The 22,595-nt window shown below is 38.1% G+C and overlaps 1 protein-coding gene and 1 pseudogene across 1 annotated transcript in view; one reads left to right on the plus strand and one right to left on the minus strand.

Annotated features, from left to right (window-relative positions):
- Nucleotides 1-15,282: 15,282 nt before the first annotated feature.
- On the minus strand, nucleotides 15,283-15,829 carry LOC148351246 (cytochrome c oxidase subunit 6A, mitochondrial pseudogene; annotated as a pseudogene).
- Nucleotides 15,830-18,898: 3,069 nt separating this feature from the next.
- Nucleotides 18,899-22,595, plus strand: part of prrc1 (proline-rich coiled-coil 1) — a 54,866-nt gene continuing 51,169 nt past the window's right edge. The window contains exon 1 of the mRNA XM_088355765.1: nucleotides 18,899-18,917. The gene's annotated coding sequence lies outside the window, so the exon portion shown is untranslated. The remainder of the gene's footprint in view (nucleotides 18,918-22,595) is intronic.

Consider the following 22,595-nt stretch of genomic DNA (forward strand, 5'->3'; position numbering starts at 1 on the left):
TCCACTTAGATTGTCGGTGCTCATTACCGACCTTTCTCTTCACTGCAGGCTTTGAAGAAGACATGTTTGGGGCTCTGTAATATGTTTTTCCACTTCAACCGCAGTCAGTCTCGGGTTTAAACTCGCGGGTTTAACTTTGCGCATGCGCCTCAGAAAAATGTGGCAACTTTCTGTGTTGCCGGAGCTGTGACAGCATAAGCTGTCATGCTCATGTTCAAACACAGAGAACAAGACACGAAAGCCCTCTCCTTTCATTATTAACCACGCATTTTCTGAGCGATTCACTCGTACAGTGTGAGCTGTAGCTTTTGCCGCGACTGAAAAACATCGCACAGTGTATACCCGGCTTTACTGTTAAATTTCAGTTTGACCGGGGCACCGGACAGTCCGGCCGATGTCCCGCCCACCAGACCCATATACCTAACCGTGATTGGTTTATTCAGCTCCCGCCCACCAGACCCATATACTTAACCATGATTGGTTCATTCAGCTCCGCACACAACGTGTCATTCATATCACTTTTGCGGGCCGCACTAACATTAATAACTTTCATATTAAGACGGGCCGCAAATTATCGTCCTGGGGGCCGCAGTTGGCCCGGGGGCCGCGAGTCTGAGACCCCAGATTTTCTTTTACAGTCTAAAAGAAAATTTAAATATTTTGCTAAAATGTCTCTTTGAGTCAAGGTTCCCAAACCTTGTTCAAGGTCATTTCTATCTAAAGTTTTGATGTTTAAATAAAAAAATCCAAAGTTTTCTCGGCTAGAGGGCAGTGTTGAGTTTAATAGGATAGTGAGTTTGTTCAGGTGTAAAACTGCATTCACTCAACTGCTAAAATAAACCAATGCCGAACATAAAACTATGTTTTCCCCATTGTTTGTAAATAAATGCTTTGTGTTTAGAAAAGATCCCTTTTCATCCGTGACTATAATATGTTGGGTAGGTTACTAATGTAGGCTGAATGATAAAACATAATACTGAAAAACAAGGCAAAAGATTTGGAGGAGACATTCTTTTACTGCTCTGTCCCGCTTTAGAAAAGGAAGTTTTGATCCGGCTCCAGATCCAAACTGAGTTTGACATCCCTGGTTTGAGGCAATAGGGTCTCACTGTTAGAAAGTGGTCTGTGAAGGTCTCTCCTGAAAATTAGTTTCAAACCATTCTTTTTATGACAAGTGATTGAAAACTAAAGGTTTGCACCCGAGTCACCATTGCAAAAAAAAAAGACAAGAAAAAAAGTTAAATTTCGAAAATTCTTGTACATTTTTTTTTTCTTTTTTATAAAATGTGAAAATGAATGCTGCAAAATACTTCCTAAGCCTGGCGGATACCAGGTGCTAACCGTGAAGGGAACTTGGCGTTGACGCCTCTGTCTGCAGAATGCAAATGGCTGCGTGCCCCGGCACACGTGACGCTGTTTTCAGCGGTGCGGTTTCCATTTCTGCTCTTAGTTTTTACATCATGTGTTTTTGGATCATGTGACCATTCAAGATGGTTATTGCAAAGACGAGCACATATTTACTACTGTGCCGAAAAAAAAAAAAAACAGAAAGAGGGCTGTGTAGCATTAAAATGTGAGCCCCATATTTCTATACGACAGCACCATACTGTGGGAAATGGTGCCACTCTCCAGCACAGGCGTGAACCGTTGCCCTTTTGTGTTTTGGTCACTGGCGATTGCTGAGGTAACTAAGCAAATGCATTAGCTCATTTTCCGTCCCTAGGCATTAAAGATAACCTTAGTGGCCTGACATTGACGCCGATGTTACAGAAAAGAAGTGTTGCATTTTTGATTGATAACGTCCACTGCTGTATTGATTGAGGACTTCATTTGTGGGGGAAAAGTTTAAAAGTTTGAGTATTCAGATTCAGATCTACTTTATTGTCATTCTAGTACACGCGTATACAGAACGAAATGTCGATACATCTGACCCGCACAGTTTCCTTGAATGTACAGATATAAGTAAAAGTTGTATTGTATTATGGCTACGTATAGTATTTTACCATAGTGCCGATAGTGCAAGAGGAGTAGCTAACCAGATGTGCAAAATGGGCAGTCAGGTTAACAAGTCAGGTAAACAGTAACATTAACACTGTAACAATAACGCTGTAAGTACAATAGTGCAGAGAGCAAATATGCAAGGAGTGGCAAGCTATAAAGAACTGCCAGTAGTGCAAAAAGTCAGATTAGCAGCCTTTTAGATTTAGGTTAACTATATGTTAGATTGACCATTTAACAGTCTAATGGCCAGGGGGACTAGACTACTGCGGAACCTGGTGGTCCTGCACCGCACACTGCAGTACCTCTTCCCAGAGGCTAGCAGAGTGAACAGTCCATGATGGGGGTGAGAGGGGTCCCCGATAATGTTCTTAGCATGGGATAGGCAGCGCTTCTGGCCAATGTCCTGAATGGAGGGAAGTGTAGTCCCGATTATTTTCTCTGCTGTCCTCGTTACCCTCCTCACACTACCCCAGTCGGTAGCGCTGCAGTATGCAGTATATTGTAAATATTGAATAAAATACTGCCAAACTTCTCATTGTGCTCCTCTTATATTATGATGAATAATGTTGGCAAAAACATGGACTGATTTCTCCTCTAGAATAACGCCGTAAATGTTTCTTGATGTTATTGTGGTGTTTTGTATTAAAAGTGCATGTGTTGTGGGAAAGAGTTACTCGCTGTTTTTCTCCGTGGAGCGCACACTTGATTGAGCACCACAAGTACCATGTTTAATACTCGACACCAATTGAGTTGCGCGGTTTTCCTCTGTGACCCCGCACACCTGATGACAAAAGCAAAACGTTGTAAGCGCCAGGGTATGTGGGTACTTTAAGATTCAGGTATATAATGTCAAGTTTAAAACTTGAGATTGTATTAGGATGAAGTAAAGAATACACTCTTGAGTCGGAGATTTACGTTTTTGATAGCCCTTCCATTGGAGGCGCGTGCTTCCATGATCGGCTCAGGAGGGAATCACGCTGTGCATATGGCTAGAGGCTCATCTATTGGAAAACACAAATGAATAAATGAATGAATGAAAACTTTATTTCGAACCTTAAAATAAAAACAGGACAAAAACGATGACTCAACAACAAAATAATGTTACATAACGTGTTCGAAAAGGGGTAGTCAAAAGCAGATGCTTATTTTCCCTACCCCTTTATCTTCCCTGTTAAATACATTTTACAAATCCTTTTCTCCTCTTGTGTCTAACATAACAAGATCTCTTGGATAAACGTATTTCATAGGTCAGATATCAATAATTATAATAATTACAATGATCACATATTTTATACACTAATCTTCATAATACGCATCCTCAACGTCATAATGCCACAAGTTACCAAATATCACTGCGGCACCAATAATAACAATAAAAATAAACATCATATTTATAATAACAGTTATGATACAATAATAGCAACAATAACAAGTTAACCATAGTTTTAAACGCAGTATTTCCAAACTCACTCATATCCCATTTTGTTCATCCCTGTATTTTGCCAGTAATGTTTTTTTGTATTTAAATTTGAACACATGAATAGTTGGACATTGTTTGATCTCATCTTGTAAATTATTTCAAAGTTTGACACAGACACACACATACCTTTCCTGGTTGTTCTCACCTTTGGGATTTTGAATTTACTACAGCCCCTCAAGTTATAATTTCCTTCTTTACGAATGAATATTTTTTTTATGTTTTCTGGCACCATGTTTTAGTTGACCTATTTTTGTGAAGTGAAAAATTGTATTAAATCATCCAATTTGGACTGCATGAATAAAATATTAGTATGATCCCGATATTTTACCCTGTGGTTCTTATTGCACGTTTTTGAAGGATAAAAAGGGGCTGTAGTGAACTTTTGTAATTACTGTATTGCCCCAGACTTCTGCACAATATGTTAAGTATGGCAGAACTAGAGAACAATATAATAAATATAATGCATTATAGTTAAAAGAAATTTGGTTTTATTAATTATTGAAATGCTTTTAGATACCTTAGTTTGTATGTGTCTAATGTGTGTTTTCCAACTTAATTTATTGTCTATTATGACCCCTAAAAACTTAATTTCTGATACAATGTATATTGCAGCACCATCCATTTTTACTTTTAAATCTTGATTTGCCTTGCGATTACCCAAGAATATGACTTTGGTTTTATTTAAATTTCAAGATAATTTATTTATATCCTTTCATACTTTTAGGTTAATTAATTCACGATTAATGCAGGTTACCAAATCAATATAGTTATCATTTGAATAGAAAATGTTAGTGTCGTCTGCAAATATGACTAATTTTAATAGTTTTAAAACATTAAAAATATCATTAATGTATAAATTGAATTAATTTGGACCCAGGATAGAACCCTGTGGTACTCCACAACAGATGTCCAAGTATTCAGATGACAACTCTCCCATTTGCACATATTGCTTCCTTCCCGTCAAATAATTTTGAATCCATTGCAAAGACAAGCCCCTAATACCATATCGTTCCATTTTTTAAATAGTATATTATTATTAATAGTATCAAAGGCTTTTTTAAGCCCATAAATACCCCAACTGCGTATCTCTTTTTTTCTATGCTATGGGTGATTTCTTCTACTGCATCATTAATAGCCAGTGTTGCTGATCTGTTTGCTCTAAAACCATATTGACTTTCATTAATCAATTTATGTTTATCTACAAATTGTTCTAGTCTATTATTGTAAAGTTTCTCTAATATTTTAGAGAACTGAGGAAGCAGAGATGCCGGTCTATGGTTTGTAAAAATGTGCTTGTTTCCATTTTTGTATATTGGTATAACTTTTGCTATTTTCATTTGATTTGGAAATTTGCCTCTTAGAAACGAAAGATTACATATGTAGGTCGATGGTTTCACAATGCTATTAATAATTTGCTTAACTAGTACCATATAGATGTCAAAAAAATCCATAGACGTTTTGTTTTTACAATTGTTAACCACGTCTAAGATCTCTTATTCTGTAACCCTAGATAAAAACATGGTCTTGGAGTTCCTTTTTATCAGTGACTCAAATTGCTTACTACTGCACTCGGGGATATTTGCAGCTAGCTCTGGTCCAACATTTAGAAAATAACGATTGAAATTCTCCACAACTTGATTAAAATGATAATTTTCACTGTTCTTATCAATAAAAATAGTTTGGATATGTATTACTTACATTATTTCCTTTTATTATACTATTTAATATATCCCAAATACCTTTAGTATTACTTTTGTCATTATGTAATAAATTGGTATGGTACAATTTCTTGAATGAAACAACACATCTGATTGGAGGATAAAATAAATCACGTGCACGTAAGAGACATTTTGATTGGACAATTTCTTTGGTTACATGGTGTGATATACACTGCTGGCCACTAGAAGACACTCTATCTTAACAATAAACATGAAAAAGAGTACACTCTTCCACTTGGGGCAAGCTAACATCACAATATACATTGAGGCCGTACCCTTTAACCCAGACAAGTAGCTAGCAATCACAGACTTCCTTTGTCTAACGATACTTTGGAGTAAAATGATTTATGTGACAGGTTAGCATAAAGAGTCTTGGACACCACAGTAGTTCATTGTTTAATAAGCACCTGGAAGTTCTTTTTAACGGATAAGCAAGGTTGGGAGGGTTTCTTTAAAAATGTATTCCTATACAGTCACTAGTTACCTGTTGAAAAATGTAGTCAGTAACGTAATCCAAGTACCATAATATTACAGTAGTGTAACTTGATTACTTTCAATTACTTGTGGATTACTCCAATACCAAATATGCTAGTAAAAGACAAAAGAAACTAAATATAAATACAATTACTAAATTTTGTGTAAGACAAATCAACAGTGTAACCTTGTAAAAGAAATAGAGGAAACCAAAGTCAGGTAGTTGCTTGAAGTCCTATAGAGAAAATGCTCAAATCTTAACCACATAGTATAGTTTATTAAGCAAAAAAACCTTTCTCTTTCACATTGCAGCCAAAATTCGCTCTGTTTTAGTTCACATTATGAAGTAAGAGCACATTAAGAGCCCAATATTGTTTTAAACACACAAAGTGTTCACTTTCTAAATTTTCAACAAAAATTCCAGGCAAGTGAAAAATATTGAATATTCAATTTTGAGTTTAAATTAAAAGTATGGGCTTACAGTACAATATACAATATATATATAAAGTCTGCTCCTTGTACAGTGAACACAAAAATATTACTTTAGTCTTTCATCTAGCACTCACACCATTAAGTAAATACAGCACGTAGGTAGATGAAATATGAATCTAAGTATGTGCCTAAAGCAAAATTCCAAATGAAAATAGTCTGTTAACAAAACACTAAGTGCTCTTTTAAAGTTTACTATATAGATTAAGGGCACCCACAATACACAACTCTAAACAGAAATAAAGTATACTTCTTATGTAGTGAACACCAAATTCTCATACTTAAGTCCTTTGCACCATGTTTAACAAATCAGGTGTGCTTTCTGAATTTTCAAAAATTAAATAAAAGGACAATCAAAATGAATGTAAGGTACTACCCTTTAAGAACATAAAGCAAGGCAAAAAGAACATTTGCTGCTTATACATTTGCAGAACTAGTGTGTAGGAGGTAGGAACCATTTGTATAATCCTGACACTGGAAATGTGCAACCCAACTGTAGTCTTATATTCAATCAAAACTGAGCTTTGGGCAAAACTTTCTGTTATGACGAAGGAGGACTTGCTCCATGTGGTCATCAGAAATTCTACTATGAGATGAGGTAAGTACATTTCCACCATAACTGAAAAGGCGTTCAACTGGAGCACTGGAAGGCAGCGTAGTATTGTACTTGAAGAGCTGCTTAACCAAAGGAAATGCATTCAGGGAGTCCATGGTCTTAACGGTATCATCAAGGAACCTCCGAACCTCTTCCTCTGCTGTGCGGAATTTTGGCGTGGTAGTTGTAGCCATTTTTGCATCATGAATGCTTAGCATGGCACCAAAGCGATGATCAATTGCATCAATGACTGCAGTAATTATGTGTGCTGTGTACATCACTTGTGGCTCCTTCTCAGAGAGCTTAGATTTGAGGCTTAAGATTGTTGGAATGAGGAACCCCAGATATCACTTTTTCTCCCCCCCTGTAGAAGATCGATGGATTGAGCAAGTGGCTGTAAGGCAGCTACATATTCCCCGAAAAAAGTCATCTCATGAGGGTTCAGCCTGGTCACACAGAGTCATGAGCAGATGTCTCCCAGCTGATCTTCTGTAAGTTCATTCAGTTTTGCAATGACCATATATTCAGAGCTCCACCTTGTGACACATGGAACCGTAACTCTCATACCGGCAATATCCTGCACGACTTCTGCGGTTGCTGATGATCGATGTGCTCTGTTTCTATATAGAAGCACACTTTCCCATTACACTTCGATACACTTTCCGGGACGGCCCTTTTGATGCTGCTTTATCCACCTCATTGGTGGCAATCAAGTTAAGTGTTTGTGCTGCACACCGTTGATGAGGAGGGAGGAAGATGTGAAGTTCCACCTCCAGAGCTGTATCCATATCCACGAACCTAATTCCATCATCCAAATTATCTGGTGCTGCCCCCTCACTTGTTTCAAATTCTCGGAAAGCCTTAACAAAGTTACTCTCATTGTCTGTAACTGTGGCCCTTATTTTGTGCTGCAACTTATAGTCTGCATGTACATGGATTTTTTGCTGCAAGGACATCAAAAGTATGCCGTCCCTATACTCGTGCACAGGCCAGTGCTGCTGACTTCCTCTCAAGAGTATCCTCAATCCAGTGGCATGTCATACCAAAAAAGCTTTGATTGCGTGCAGTCCCCAAGTCTGCTGTTGTGCACACATATGACACTTTCTTAAGTGTTGCAGTCAAGTTTTCTTTCATGGCAGCAAATTCCCTCTCTAGACGCTGCACTAGTGTCTTTCTGCACATGACTGTTTTGCCACCGCTGATTCCCTCTATGAGCTTTTTGAATGAAGGCTGCTCAACCAAGGAGAAAGGTTGAACGTCATCAATCTCAAAATCAAATATCAGTCTACTGAAGGCACTCTGGGATGTGTTGTGTCCAAGTGTTAAAGCTAAATATTATATAAACTCTTTGTTGGCAGAATTACTCAAGCAAAAGCAGACATTAAGTTAAATGATCTCCCTTGTGGAGGAGAGCACTGCCGGGAGGCCATCTCGCCAAAAAGTCCTCGACAGAACTGGCTCCTACTGGTCGGGGGTGTGGTTTATTATTCGTCACAGGAAACAAGAAAAAGAACACGCACACGAACGCGACTTCACAATAAAAGGATAAGCGTTTTAAAGATGAAATGAGACTGACGTTTGAAACGTGACTATATGTGTGTGTGTGTGAGAGATTGTGTTTATATTTAGGAATATAAAAACAGGTTCATTGAAGTCCGAGAAATGCACGTTAACTTTACATTTCCCTCCTGTTGTGAATTTCAAAAAACTTTATAGAAGAGAACATCAGATTGGTAATTTCATGGAGAGGCAAAAACCTTCAAAAAGGAAAAACCTCCTCTCCTCCAAGGACTGCCCTTTTCTGGAAAAACAGAGGATCAAACAAAAACAAACAAAAAAATTGTACAACCAAAACGAACAACAACAAAAAGTAGGCTTATTTTTAGTGTGGTTCATTCTTTTCAAAAGTGAAGACAAATATCCAGTTAAGCAATTGTTAACTATAAGGTCATTGATGGAGACCGCGATAATTAAAATAAACAGAATAAAACAGAATGAAAAGAACCCCAAAATCCTTTACGAAACTAGCATCACTAGTTAGGCAAGAGATTAGAATACAATTGCATGGTGCCAATTTATCAAAAATTGTATGCATAAACAAACCTTCAAAACCCTTTTTCATTAAGAAAAATATTGAATTTTAAATTCTAGCAAATATGACAACCTGTTACCAAAATATCACCCGTTACCAAGATTGATCCTTCATTTAGTTTGAGACCTAATGTCAAAACGCATCAGAAAAACCTTTGAGTGATAAGATGTATTTTCTTGTAAATGTAAATACCTTGTCATAATATGTTCATTACATGATCTGATTCATGTGAAAATACCTTTTTTTCTCTTCTCTTCTGTTATCTCAATTGTCAAAAGTTTTTTGACCTAGCATTTGAACCAAGTATTTGTTAAACAGAGAACAAACAAAAATGTTAATCAAAGAATCAATTAATCAGTGCTATTTTTGATTAACCCAGTAACTATGTTTATAGTTGTGGGGTCCGATGTGTAAGTACATGAGACTTGTGGAATATCTGACTATTATCAATGAAATTGTGTGATGTGTGAGAGCTGATACCAATGTAATAAAGCAGTCTTTAAAGTCTAAAGATTTCAACAAAACGGTAGCAGAAATTGAACCAATCTCCTTTCTTCTCACTGTTTTTGGAGTTGGGGTCTTATTTTGGTACGTTTACGACCACCAGTCTTCTAGATAACGTTGTGGAGTCCAATGCCTATCCTCTCGGGAAGATATAGTAGGACATTCTTGGCGGCTTTGATACTGTTTTTCATAAGCATGGCCACCGTTATGCACCCCACGCCTCCTGGCACGGGCGTGATGATGTTGGGAATTCCTGTGGCGACGATGCCTGCGATTTGAGTGTGATGCCGGAGTTGATCCTTGGGAGTGTAACGGTGAGAGATGGTCACGGTGGCATCACCTCCTGGTCTTTCAAGGCGCCCGTCCGTGTGAAGTGGGCTTATCCAGGCACATGCAGCGCTCGTTGACTACATAGAAGCCGTCCACGTCTTTAGTGGGGGCCACGGCGTTGCAGATGGTGCGTTCGTCAATGTGGTGCGGCAGAGGAAGCTGGACAAGCAGGCCATCCACGCAGTGGTCTGTGTTGAGCTTGTAGATGAGGTGAGGCCGCCGGTGTCCAGCCATCATCCATTTGTCCACATTGGACCGCACCTCTTTTCGGATCTGGCGAGCTAGCTTCTTACCTGAGATGACAACGGCCTCTTGCCTTGAGGCGGACGTGTGTAGGAGACACAGCTGATGGCGAGAGTGCTGGCACACTCCCCTGAGAGTCCTGATCGCTGCCCTTGTGAAGAAAAGTTAAGTTTGAAGCTGGGCTGACAGAACTACGTCATCTGATCAGCAGGGGTCCCTATCTCCTGTGTGGATGAGAGAAACAGAAATAAATAGATAGAATGGAGATTTAGGGAAATATACAGATAGAAAAAGAGATGGATAGACTTAAAAAAATTTTTTAACAGTTCATGGTAACCATATTTAATTCCCCCCTGTTGAGACACTTAAAATTTAACTTAAAAAAAACAACTTATTCATTTATATAGATTCGTATATTCGTTATCTTTATATTTATAATAAGTGAAGGCAAAATCCCCACTATAAGTTGCCATATCCATTTTGAGCATTATATCTCAAAACTCCAACTCGAAGATAAACAATTTATTTTTTAAATGGTTAGTTCTAAATCTCAAATTTTGCTTTTTAACTAATTCAAGTCACTGAATCAGTTTAACCATTATCTTTGTCAGAATCATTCACCCTGATTTGAGTGATTGAGTGTTTTCTCTTTTGTGGATTGGTCATCGAAAAATTCTGTATGCACTTTATATTTCCATTTGATTTTTAATGTGTTATCTTGCTGTTGGCCATCCCCCATTACCATCAACAATTAGATGCAGAAAATAAATTAATAATTTGATGATCAAAACTGAATAAATACACAGATATCTACTATATTTGTCACCGATTGACAACTTTTTTCTTGGTATCACTAAATTTTGGGGTCTCATAGATCTCTGCCTAGACCCATAAATCTCCTAGCAAGCTAGTTCACGGAATTCAAAATCCTTTAGGGGCAAAATGAACTCCGTACACTACAATATCTCTATTAATCTATGCGGAGCCTGCATTTTCTCCCTGTGCTTACGTTGGTTTCCTCCGGCTATCCGGTTTACTCCCACATTCCAAAGACATGCATTTCAGGTGGATTGGCTGGTCCAAATTGTCCCTAAGTGTGAATGAGCGAGTGAAAAGTCTGTCTTTGTGTGCCCTGCAATTGGCATGCAACCAGTTCAGGGTGTCCCCCACCCAGTGTTCGATGATTGCTGGGATGGACTCCAGCACTCTCGCTACCCCACTGAGGACAAGCGGTGCAGCTGATGAGATGAGATATACATCTATCATGTTTACGGTTCATACCGGCCGCATATGAACACAAAACATTTACTGGTTTCTCACCTATAACGCCCTTAACGTTGAAATACTCCTTTAATATCATCCAAATTGGTATTTTACTTACCATTGTTCATCTCATGTAATATCTTCATCATCGTTATTAGTGGTACCTTTCTTCATCGTTCCATCTTCCGTTTCCTCCTTGGTGGGCCATGGGGGGGTCGTCGAGTCCAAATGAGACATGAACCAAATCTCTAAAGCTTATAAAGCAGAGTTAGTGCAACACTTTTACTGTAAAATCAAATTTTACCTTATTCCCATTGTAGTATTTTCACGATAGTTCCATAGTAATATTTCTGTAGTCTCTAATATTTCTTATTGTTACGATGAAATAGTGTAGTGTTTGTATAGTATTTTTGTAGTAGAATTTATATTATTGTAATACTTTGCCATCTCATTTCTCGTTCTTTTTTGGATAACTGCAAATGAATGGCTGGATTAAACCCTAGAGGTTTAATTATGACCCAATTGTGGAAAAAAATATTTAATTAATTTGTTTACCACTGTGCTCAGCATCTTTTTCTATAATATATTTTTTTATGTATTGTGTGGTATGTATCTTCTTACTCTAAAGCAAAACAATATGTTATGTCCATGTTTATTTGCCTTCAATTAGATATTGATCCTTGTAATAATTTTATTTTATTTTTATAGCTTATCTATAAAAATACTAATATATGTTTTGCACAATGCTGATAATTTTTTGCACTGCGATGACTAGTTTTTTCACCAAATGCATATTACACAAACCTTAACTGTATGTAACATCCTACATGCAAATATTTTTTGGGTAAATATTGTATTAATTATAACTATAACCTTCTCTTCTCTGTTCCTTTACCTCACTTTGAAGATGGAGTGTCATGCCAAATTTCATTGTCACAGTATGTTAACCCATTTTGTAACTATGACAGTAAAGGTATATTCTATTCTATTATAAATGGTCTGCATTTATATAGTGCTTTTCAAGACTGTGAGAACATCCAAAAACACTATATAAGGTGTTGTTTTTCATACTACCTAATTTTCAACAAATTATTTTTTATTTAATTAACTTTTCCCCTTTACATTTATATTTCTTGTATGCTCCTTGTTTCTCTTTTCCTTAATGTTTACTTTCTCTTCCCCTTTTTACTTTCTTTTACTAACCCTTATCTTTCTGTATTTGTAACTTCCCTACCTGCTCTGCCAAAAATCCATTCTCAACATAACATTCCTTCCTTACGTGCCCTCTCACACTGGCTTTTTAGCTCACCAGTTTAATGGGAAATTGACATATAACCATCTCACTTAATTTTAGTTTTTTTTTCGTCAAACCAATTAAATCTACTATTTTAGCTTCACCTATTTAATGTGAAAATGACGTGCATTGATCTACGAGTTATCTTACTCATTTGTATTCCACTCAATGAATTTTTCCTCCATATTCATTGAAAAGAAAGTATTTATTCATGATTTTTCAATATTTTTGTATAAAAATCTCTAATTAATCTATTCCAATTCACTTAATTGGATTTTTCCTCCTCTTTACAGTCCTTAATTTTCCAATTATGAACTGAAAACCGGAATATTTTATCTTTTTTTAGTATTATTTTATCTTTTCCAGAATTAACTTAATAATAATAATAATAATAATAATTTCCTTGTATTGTCATTCTGTGTAACAATGTACACAGAACGAAATGTCGATTGCACCTGACCCGATGCAGCCGCAGCCAAGAGAGGGCGCCGCCGACCACTTTTTAAGTCTTAGGAATGACTCGGCCGGGGCGCGAACCCGAACCTCCCAGTCTCAAAGCGGGCGCCTTACCATCTAACCTATCTAAAATAACTCCAAAATATTTTTCATAAACTTTTCACTCCTGAATTTATCGTTTTTCCAATTGAAAAACAAAACAATTTTGGACCGGAAAAATTATTTTTGGGGAACTCCATAGGCCCGCGGCCGTTACGTTGCGCACCGTTCGTGTGAAACACCAATTTTCCAAAAAGTGAACGTTTTCGATTCCTTACGAGATGTGCTATCAGTTCCACCTAAAACAATACATTTTAAACAGTCTTACTCTTTTAAAAAAACATTTTCTCATTCCAAAGAGCACTTCCGTTTGCGACGTTTTTTCTTTGATCTTTTTCTATATTTTTTATTTTTTCAGTTACGTGGGCCGATTAAACGCCAGCGCTAGACAAACACACAAGAAATTAAGAATACAGGAAAGAATACAAACATTTCACAACATTGAACGGAACATGAGACATACAGGGCCCGACAAATTTTAGTTTAGTTTAATTTAGACAGTGACACTTTCCTGAAGCCATGCATTTACAGAATTGCTGAGTTTTTTTTTTTTTTTTTACACAATTTTCCACAAGGGATGCCGCCATCCACAGACCTCAACTTTAATTAAGAGGACGCCGTCGCCCTAGATAATATTCTTACTCCGCGGCATTAATTGTACAGGAATGTGCATTTTTTGGGCCTGTGAGCGGACTCTCCGTGTAAGTTATTACGTACTTACAAAACGTTTAATTTACCCGTCTCATACATCTGAAAACGTTTCAAACTAAAAAATATAGTTTGAATAACAGAATGCACCCTAATTTTAACTGGTACTCTCTTAGATGTAGAGTAATTTATTTTTACCTAGGAATTTACTGGCATTTCATGCCTCCCTCGCGCTTTCCACGCTTCACTAGCGGCCCCCCGGTTTATTACATTACAAAATGGCTTCTTCTTAAAATTATTCCAAATTTATATATTAATAAATGATTTTACCTGAGTAAGTACACCGACCTGGTTCGAATCGAGTTCCTTTTGAGCCGACCTCAACGCATCCTTGAATGCTAACCTCTGTGCTGCTATCCGCCATTTAGTTTTTTTCTCCACATGCTTACCATTCATCATTTGAATCCTTCTGAATCGGCCCAAAATGGAATCCATGCGGATATTTCGGCACCAAAATGTTAAAGCTAAATATTACATAAACTCTTTATTGGCAGAATTACTCAAGTAAAAGCAGACATTAAGGTAAATAATCTCCCTTGCGGAGGAGAGCACTGCCGGGAGGCCATCTCACCCAAAAGACCTCGACAGAACTGGCTCCTACCGGTCGCGGTGTGGTTTATTATTCGTCACAGGAAACAAGAAAAGGAACACACACACGAGCGCGACTTCACAATAAAAGGATAAGCATATTAAAGATGAAATTAGACTGATGTTTGAAACGTGACTACATGTGTGTGTGTGAGAGATTGTGTTTATATTTAGGAATATAAAAACAGGTTCATTGAAGTCTGAGAAATGCACATATCAACTTTACACCAAATTCAAGCTTTACTTGTTTGAAGGGAGGATGCCAGACCTCTTGGCCATCTTCAGATTGACTAGGCTGTCCATTCATCTCAGATTGACTGGTGTCCTCCTTAGTCCGTTGCAACTGTCTTGGATGCCTCCTCTGCAACAACACAAATAAAAAAATAAACAATTGTAATATACATTTTATATACAAATATATGCAGATTGTATATACATATATATAATGCTTAATCTATTCAGGAACTCATAACACTAACAATAATAATACCTCAAAGATCACAAAGCTTTGTATTGTTAGTCACAATGGTAGTAGGTGAAAGAATTCCCAAGGAAAAAAGATACTACTGACATATCCCAAAGTTATCTACTGGTCATTCCCCTAATGCTCAGTATATTAATTTAGTGATCAGGGCAACTGGGCAATTATTTTACTCATTTACTTTTTTATCAACATATAATATAGAACATTTCGATCTAATCTGCAATTATTTCACATAACATTTTCTCTCATCTTTTTGATGCATAACAATTTTAAGGCATCACTAGACTGACTTAAGACTGGACTGAGGCACAGATAATGACAATGCAAGTTTGTCACACTTATTTATAATAAAGAAAAGCATAAATAGTGCTTTAAACTATACAATCAGATCAGATGATGTTGACCTAATCTTTGATTAACCACCTGAATTAACTGATGCATTTGGCTTAGGCTTACTTGTGCACTTTTTTTTTTAGAGGTAATGAAGTTTAATTTGTAATTTTTGGGAAAATTTTTCTTAAAGTTGGTGCAGAGCAGAGAACTGATGGCTCAGGTCCCTCGTGTTCAAACACAGAAATGGAGTAAACTGCGAAGAGTTGTGTGGTCCTGGAAAGAAAAACCTGTAGAGGGCAAACTGGTCCCTGCACCAGTTTTAAGTTGTGGAAAGAGCATCTACTCGTCGTGGCCCTCATAGCCCTCGGGAAGGGCATTCACATGGGGATTGTGAAACTGGGTTTTGTTGCCATCTCCCCAGGGAAAGCGCTTTGTCCGAATGCGGAGGTGTGTGTAAGGGATGAACTCTGGCCGTTCATGGCTGTGCTGCTGCTCCTTCAGGTACACGTTTAACATGCACACTCCAACCCCAGGTAGAGCAACCACAAAGGTGAGGATCTTCCATGTCCTTGCAGCTTGCCCGCCATGACCACCAGCAGCAGCAGCAGAAAGCTGCCGATGAGTCTGAGTCAAAGAAGACCTGAACAGGGCTTGAGTCAATCGTCCCAGGATCGCCATCTTCGCCAACTTTACCTTAGGCTTGTAAACCACTACTGGTAAATCAAAAAAGACGAACATTAACATTATGCCACTGTTAATGCACTATTTCACACTAATAGTCAACTGACTGGAAATTCCCCTTGGGTCTGACAGCTCATCGCCACTGTGGGTTTCCCATCCTTATTACGTTAGCTACTTAATACGAAAGTCACTATCTATACAGCAAATGATGATCCAGTTGTCTTGATACAGAGAATCACGCTTGCTAACTTAGAATCGCTTCATGAACACTGAAACGCTGAAAACGAGTTGAGTCACGCAGCTGCTTGGCAGTCTCTCCCTCTCTCTCTCTCTCTCTCTCTGTCTCGAAAATATTTTCGTTTAGTTTTCGTTAACAAATTTAACACTACCACGTAAAGTACTAACCTGCTCATTAAGCTCACCATTCATGCACATTCATTCACTATTGACGCAGCAATTTGGGTAATTAGGTGTCTGGCTCAAGGACACATCGACATGTGGGAAATGGGACAGACTAATTACCAGCAAACCAGAGATATTGTTTGACAAAGCACTGAAAATATAGCTGGAGAATATTTTCCAGAGGTAGTAGTTGTAGCAGTATCAGCAGGTACGCTAGCTAACTAAAGTTAACTTAAGCTAATAATAGCGGTCTTACCTGTAAATGTTTCTTCAAATTAGAAGTGGATTCCTTGGACAATGACAGCAGTTTCACAGCTGGAAGGCATAACTTGCACTGCACGGTGTTGTTGTTGCCCTTTTCAGCTTGATGAACAAAATAATGATTGCAAAGATTCTCTCTGTGCCCTGAGTCTCATGAAGTTGTGTAGTGGTGCGCGCACGTCGTGTGTGACCCCTATCTCTCTCGATCTCTGCAGTGTCAGTGACAGCATAATGAAATGATGAAGGCACAATTCGTGTATCGGCGCATTATGTATATATAAATATACTTATAAATAAAAATGTAATCCTGCAAAATAATCCTTATTTTTACTAAATGTATCTGTAATTAGATTACGTCTTTTTTTCTGTAACTGAAGCGGAATACAATTACATTTTTTTGGTATCCAAATTACGTAACGCCGTTCCATGTATTCCGTTACTCCCCAAGCCTGCGGATAAGCTAGCAGGAGGAGTATCCTGGGAAACTGTTAGTGGCCTTTCAAGTTTTAGCTTTTTAATGAGAGACACCTAGTTGGTGTCTGGGAACATTCTCTAGACCTTGAGGGTGCGAACCTTTGAACACAACTCAAATTCGTAAAACCACACACTTATTGAGTATACTATACAAATATAAACCTATAAAGATATTAGAGTGTATGAAAGGATACAAATATAAGAGTTTAAGACACATTTAAACCATAATTTTCCTTTCACCAATAAATCTCTTCCTCTTAAATTTGTGTTTATGTGCCTTTTTTTGTGACAATCCAGTTAGCAATGATTTTCCTAGGTAATAAGTCTATTCTGTTTTTTAATATTGGACACCTGCAAAGGAGATTTCATTAGATGCCACTTCCTTATTTTGACAATTATAGCACACTTATTCACTGTTTTGACAATTACATCATTGTCGCTTTTGGCCAATTATGTTGCTGTTCTTTCATTTTTACATCCCATAGCGGGCTGATCTGCTTTTTGTAACCTTGAACATTTAAAAAGGGCTCAGGGGAGGGTCTTAGAACGGGGATGGAAATCCCTTATATGAAAGCTTCTCTCCGTTTCAAAATCCATTGATGTATTCTCTCTCATTTTGAGTGTCAGCTAAAGTTTAAACTTTACTCCAAGTTAGACAAACAAGAAGAAATTAATTAAATTCCTGTTTTTGGGTGGTTAAAAATACACCGTTATAAAACATGGAATGCATTGTAATTAGTTCATTTAGAAAAACCAAGAAAGGTAAGGGAACCCAATCACAGGAGGATTCATTGTCTAGCAAAAGTCATACACTTAAATCTGTACTCTTTGTCCTGGAAATGGTGACTTGCAAAGTAAGAAGCTAAGCCTTCAAACAACCACTATTCTGAAAGTCATCTTGTTCTGTCCGGCAGTGCCTCTTTATATTATACTTTTTGAAAACAGCCACAGTCTTTTGTCAAATTTGACACAATTGTTTTAGATTTCATCGAAAAAGACAACAAGTTCCACTTGTCCAGGAAGCGACGGCCCTTACAGTCAACTTTCCTTTTTTCGCCATGTTGGAAATGAAGTGGGCTATAATTCTCACAGAAAGCGAAGGGCAATGTGGCCAAAAGACTACTGCCACTATCTGGTGAAATGGTGATTTGTTTTTTTTGTGTAAAAATATATGTAATACTGCGGTCAAGTTACTGGCAGGCCACATATTATACATTTTATGACAGAGGTCGTGGGCCAGTAAAAAATTGATAACGGGCTTTACCCACCAGACGTTGGACATGGTTGATGTAAATTGTAAACTAATTTTGTTTTTGGGTTGTTAAATCCTTTAATATAAAAGGCATTCCCAATGTACAAGTTCTATATAATACACTTAAAGGTACAGACTGAAATATTTGACCACTAGATAGCACTGTATTGTCTAATGTGAGCGAAAACCAATGTAAATGAGGAAAGTGAAGCAGCAAGATGCCCAAAATAACTCAAGGTACAGATTTGGCTGTGTTAAAAAAAACATGTCATAATTCTTATAGGTTTTTACCTTATTTATTATTTATTAATTGATTTTATCGGTCTCTGGAGCCCTAATTTTTTCCTTGGAAATTAATTATTTTGTATTGTTGTTTGACTGTTTCATGACAATTTTGTTTACAATGATGCTTAAAATGATGATGTTCAATACAATGCGTTTAAAAATGTTTTCTTACTTTTCTTTTTCTCTTTCTCTCTCGTCATATGGTGTAGTTTTTTTTTGTTCATTCTTGTTTACATGATGTCGACCACTGAGTGTAATGATAAATAAACAATTAAAAAATTTCATTTTTTTTTTAATGTTCGGTTAGTGGGTGGAGTTTGATTCAAGCAGACAGAGAGTAGACGTGGCATACATGACGTCATTAAAGTGCGTCTGTGTTTGTTCATGGGAAATCGGGCTGCCGAACGGCAAGTACTAAGTCTGTTTATGTTCTATTTTACATTCATATTTAACGATATTTGCACATATTTATGATACTCCCAACTTAAGATGTAGACGTCTTTATGAATGGCATTTCATATTCGGAATGGATAGCCGTGTACACGTCTACTGCTGATAGCGGTCCAATTGGATTCGTCCCTAAAATGTTTTAATTTAGAAGGGGCAGTGTGTAACATTTAGTGCCTTCTAGTGGTACATAAAACTTTAACTCACTTGGGAAATTATTTATTTGAATACTAGGCAAAAGTACCTCTTGTGTTTGTCTGGAAACTTGCTGCTACGCAGTGCTCTGTGGCACAGTTTGTGTTCACGTAAGACAGTACAGTCCTATCTAGTGGTCAAAGATTACACACCGGGGCTTTAAACTAAATAAAAACGATATTGGGACGTCTCTCCAATTGACCTATGTTTTTTTTCTTGATTAGGTGAATCTTGAGTCCTTGATATCGATATTTTGTTTGGACTGCTCAAAAACAAATAATCAATTCCAATACATTTTGTGAGTAGCTAGTTTTTATAAAGTTAGGAAATTGTCTGAAATGTTGTTTATCTATCCGGCAGGGACATCAGCAGGGAACTTCTAACCTGTCTCTCCGTCTGCAAGTGTATTCACATAATCTATGCATATAAATCAAAAGGGGTCAAGTCCTGCATTCCTTTGAGAGCAGGGATGTAAAACTAATTTAGGCCAGGATCCACAGGGTAGGAAAAACACTCTCAGGGGAACTGGATCAGTAAATTAATGGCATAAAACGTGTACCTTAGCTGTTGGGCTGGGGAACTTACAGTGGCTCACAATTAAATTGTGATTACTATTCATTTATAAAACAATTATTGTTGTTTTTTTTTCCCCTCAGTATGTTTTCGGTTTACGGATCCCTTACCTACATGGGTCATCAGGGCACCCTTTTTTCACGCCGGGTTTTGAGGTTGTGGTTTGCTACCCTACATGAAACTGTACTGGCACCATGGGTCCCAGTAGCAGGGGAAGCCTCCTGATTTGACTCAGATACAGCATCTTTATCACCTGGTTGCCGTTGTTTTTTCCAGTATAAAGTGTAATCGTTTACTAAACATTTAACGTTGCGTAGGATTCATCAACTGTGCATTTGTAAAAAAAAAAAGGAAAAGCAGAAGAACAATTGAAATTATTTCCAATTGAGTTTAATTAACTTAGTAGATGTCATGCAAACTAAAAAGTGACAAAAATGGCACCTAAAGTATCAGTGCAAATGATTTATATGAACGATTAATTGTTTTAACAGTCAGTTTCTCTTTTTTAGTTTTAATATTATATAAAAATGTTAACCTACATTTGGGAACTTGGCTGTTAGATTTTATGTCCATTATAGGAAGGAGCTAAAGCTTCCTTGGACTCTGCCAGGGCTGCCCTTTGTCACCGATTCTGTTCATAACTTTTATGGACAGAATTGGTGGGATGGAGTCCGATTTGGGGGCCTCAGCATTGCGTCACTGCTTTTTGCAGATGACGTGGTGCTGTTGGCTTCCTCGGGCCGTGATCCCCAGCTCTCGCTGGAGCAATTCGCAGCCGAGTTTGAAGCGGCCAGGAATGAGGATCACCACCTCTAAGTCCGAGACTATGGTACTTAGTCGGAATAGGGTGGCATGCTCCCTCTGGGTTGGGGATGAGATCTTGCCCCAAGTGGAGGAGTTCAAGTATCTTGGGGTCTTGTTCACGAATAAGGGTAGGATGGAACGGGAGATCGACAGACGGGTCGGTGCAGCGTCTGCCGTCATTCGGACCCTGTACTGGTCCGTCATGGTAAAGAGGGAGCTGAGCCAAAAGGCAAAGCTCTTGTTCAACCAGTCGATCTACGTTCCTACCCTCACTATGGTCATGAACTTTGGGTTATGACCGAAAGAACATGATCCCGGATACAAGTGGCCGAAATGAGTTTCCTCCGCAGGGTGTCTGGGTTTTCCCTTAGAGATAGGGTGAGAAGCTCACTCATCTGGGAGGGACTCTGCGTAGAGCCACTGCTCCTCTGCATTGAGAGGAGCCAGTTGGGGTGGCTCGGGCATCTGATAAGGATGCCTCCTGGACGCCTCCCTCGGGAGGTGTTCCGGGCATGTCAACACCGGCAGGAGGCCCTGAGGGCGACCCAGGACACGCTGGAGAGACTAATTCTCTCGGCTGGCTTGGGAAGGCCTCGGGATCCCGTCGGATGCGCTGGAGGAGGTGGCTGGGGATAGGGATGTCTGGCCTTCCCTTTTAAGGCTGCTGCCCCTGCGACCCAACCCCGAATAAGCGGAAGATAATAGATGGATAGATGAATGGTATTTGATGTATTCATTAGTCTGCACATTTATTGGGGTGTTTCTAACTATGAACTCTACCAAACGTTTACCAAAACGTTATGAATTAGTTATCTGACTCCATTAACCAAACATAACCTTCATTCACCCAACAATGCATGTTTGTTTCTTTATGGAAAAATGAACAAGAATAGCCAACATTTTCACACGGGGGCAGATTCATTTTCTTAAAGTATTTAACTAAGTGAATTCCATCAAATTAGCCGAATTATTGTCGAATTAGTCTTCGCCGAGCCACCCTCTCGATTGTCCCTCGCGATTGATCCTATCTTCCGTCTTCTTTTCCCAAGCTGGGGTGTCGGCTCCTCCCATGGGGCATGCTGACTCCTCCCATGGGTGTGCCGACTCCTCCCATGGGGCGGGCCAGGTGCCAGCTTCACCACCTCCTCGCCGAAAGGCGTCGCGATGTCTAAAAAACTCATATCTGCAGAGCTTATCTTGCCTCACGTCCTTGTGCGTCTGGCTTTCTCCTTCAGAGTCCTGTTATCAACAGAACTAAACAAAACATTTGCATTCGGAACGGCGCGACCTGTCATTGACCTTAAGCCTTCTGTGTGAAAAATTTTCATTGCATTCAATAAATGTAACTTGTATAAAATCCCTTATAGTCAAATAAATAAAATATAAAATCTTTCATTCCCTCTCATGGCCCCAAAAAATGGGGCCAGAATCACCCAATTATCAATTTGGCAATCAATTTTGGGTCTGGTATTTGTTAATTACATTTCAAAAGCAAGAAGACTTCTCAACGAGTAGCCTTGCCTGCTGTTTTGGTTAGGGCCTTTGGTTTGTGTATTTCTCTCTGGTCTACTGTGGGATTATGTGCTAGGGTTAGGGTTAGAATTAGGGTTAGGGTTATGGCAAGTATGGTTGGCTGCTGTGATTATATTATCTCTGTATCTGAAAGGCTGTTATATTGAAGTAGTAATTTTGTAGCCTTACCGTAGTTTTATCTTTTTAATATTTTTGTTTTAGTTTTTCTGTAGAATTCCTGTAATAGTACTTTTGTATTATAGTATTACTCTACCGGTATTTCTATAGCATTCTGAAGAAATTATTGGTAGTAGTAGTTCTTATTATTGTAGTTCTGCATTATTTTCAAATGCGGGGCACAGCATAAGTACATAATGATGCCTTTATCTCAATTGTCTTGTGAACTCTTAGCAATTTCATACGTTATCCATGAATCAAAAGTCAATATAAGTAGTGTTACTGTAGCTGTACCTTTTTAGAATAGTCTTAGTACTTTTATGTTTTAGTTTTACTGTGCTAGTATTTTTGCAGTATTTTAAAGTATTTATGTCGCAGGTT

The sequence above is a fragment of the Urocampus carinirostris genome, chromosome 16 (assembly GCF_059441175.1).
Source record: "Urocampus carinirostris isolate Australia breed hairy pipefish chromosome 16, RoL_Ucar_1.0, whole genome shotgun sequence".
NCBI classification, from domain to species: Eukaryota; Metazoa; Chordata; class Actinopteri; order Syngnathiformes; family Syngnathidae; genus Urocampus; species Urocampus carinirostris.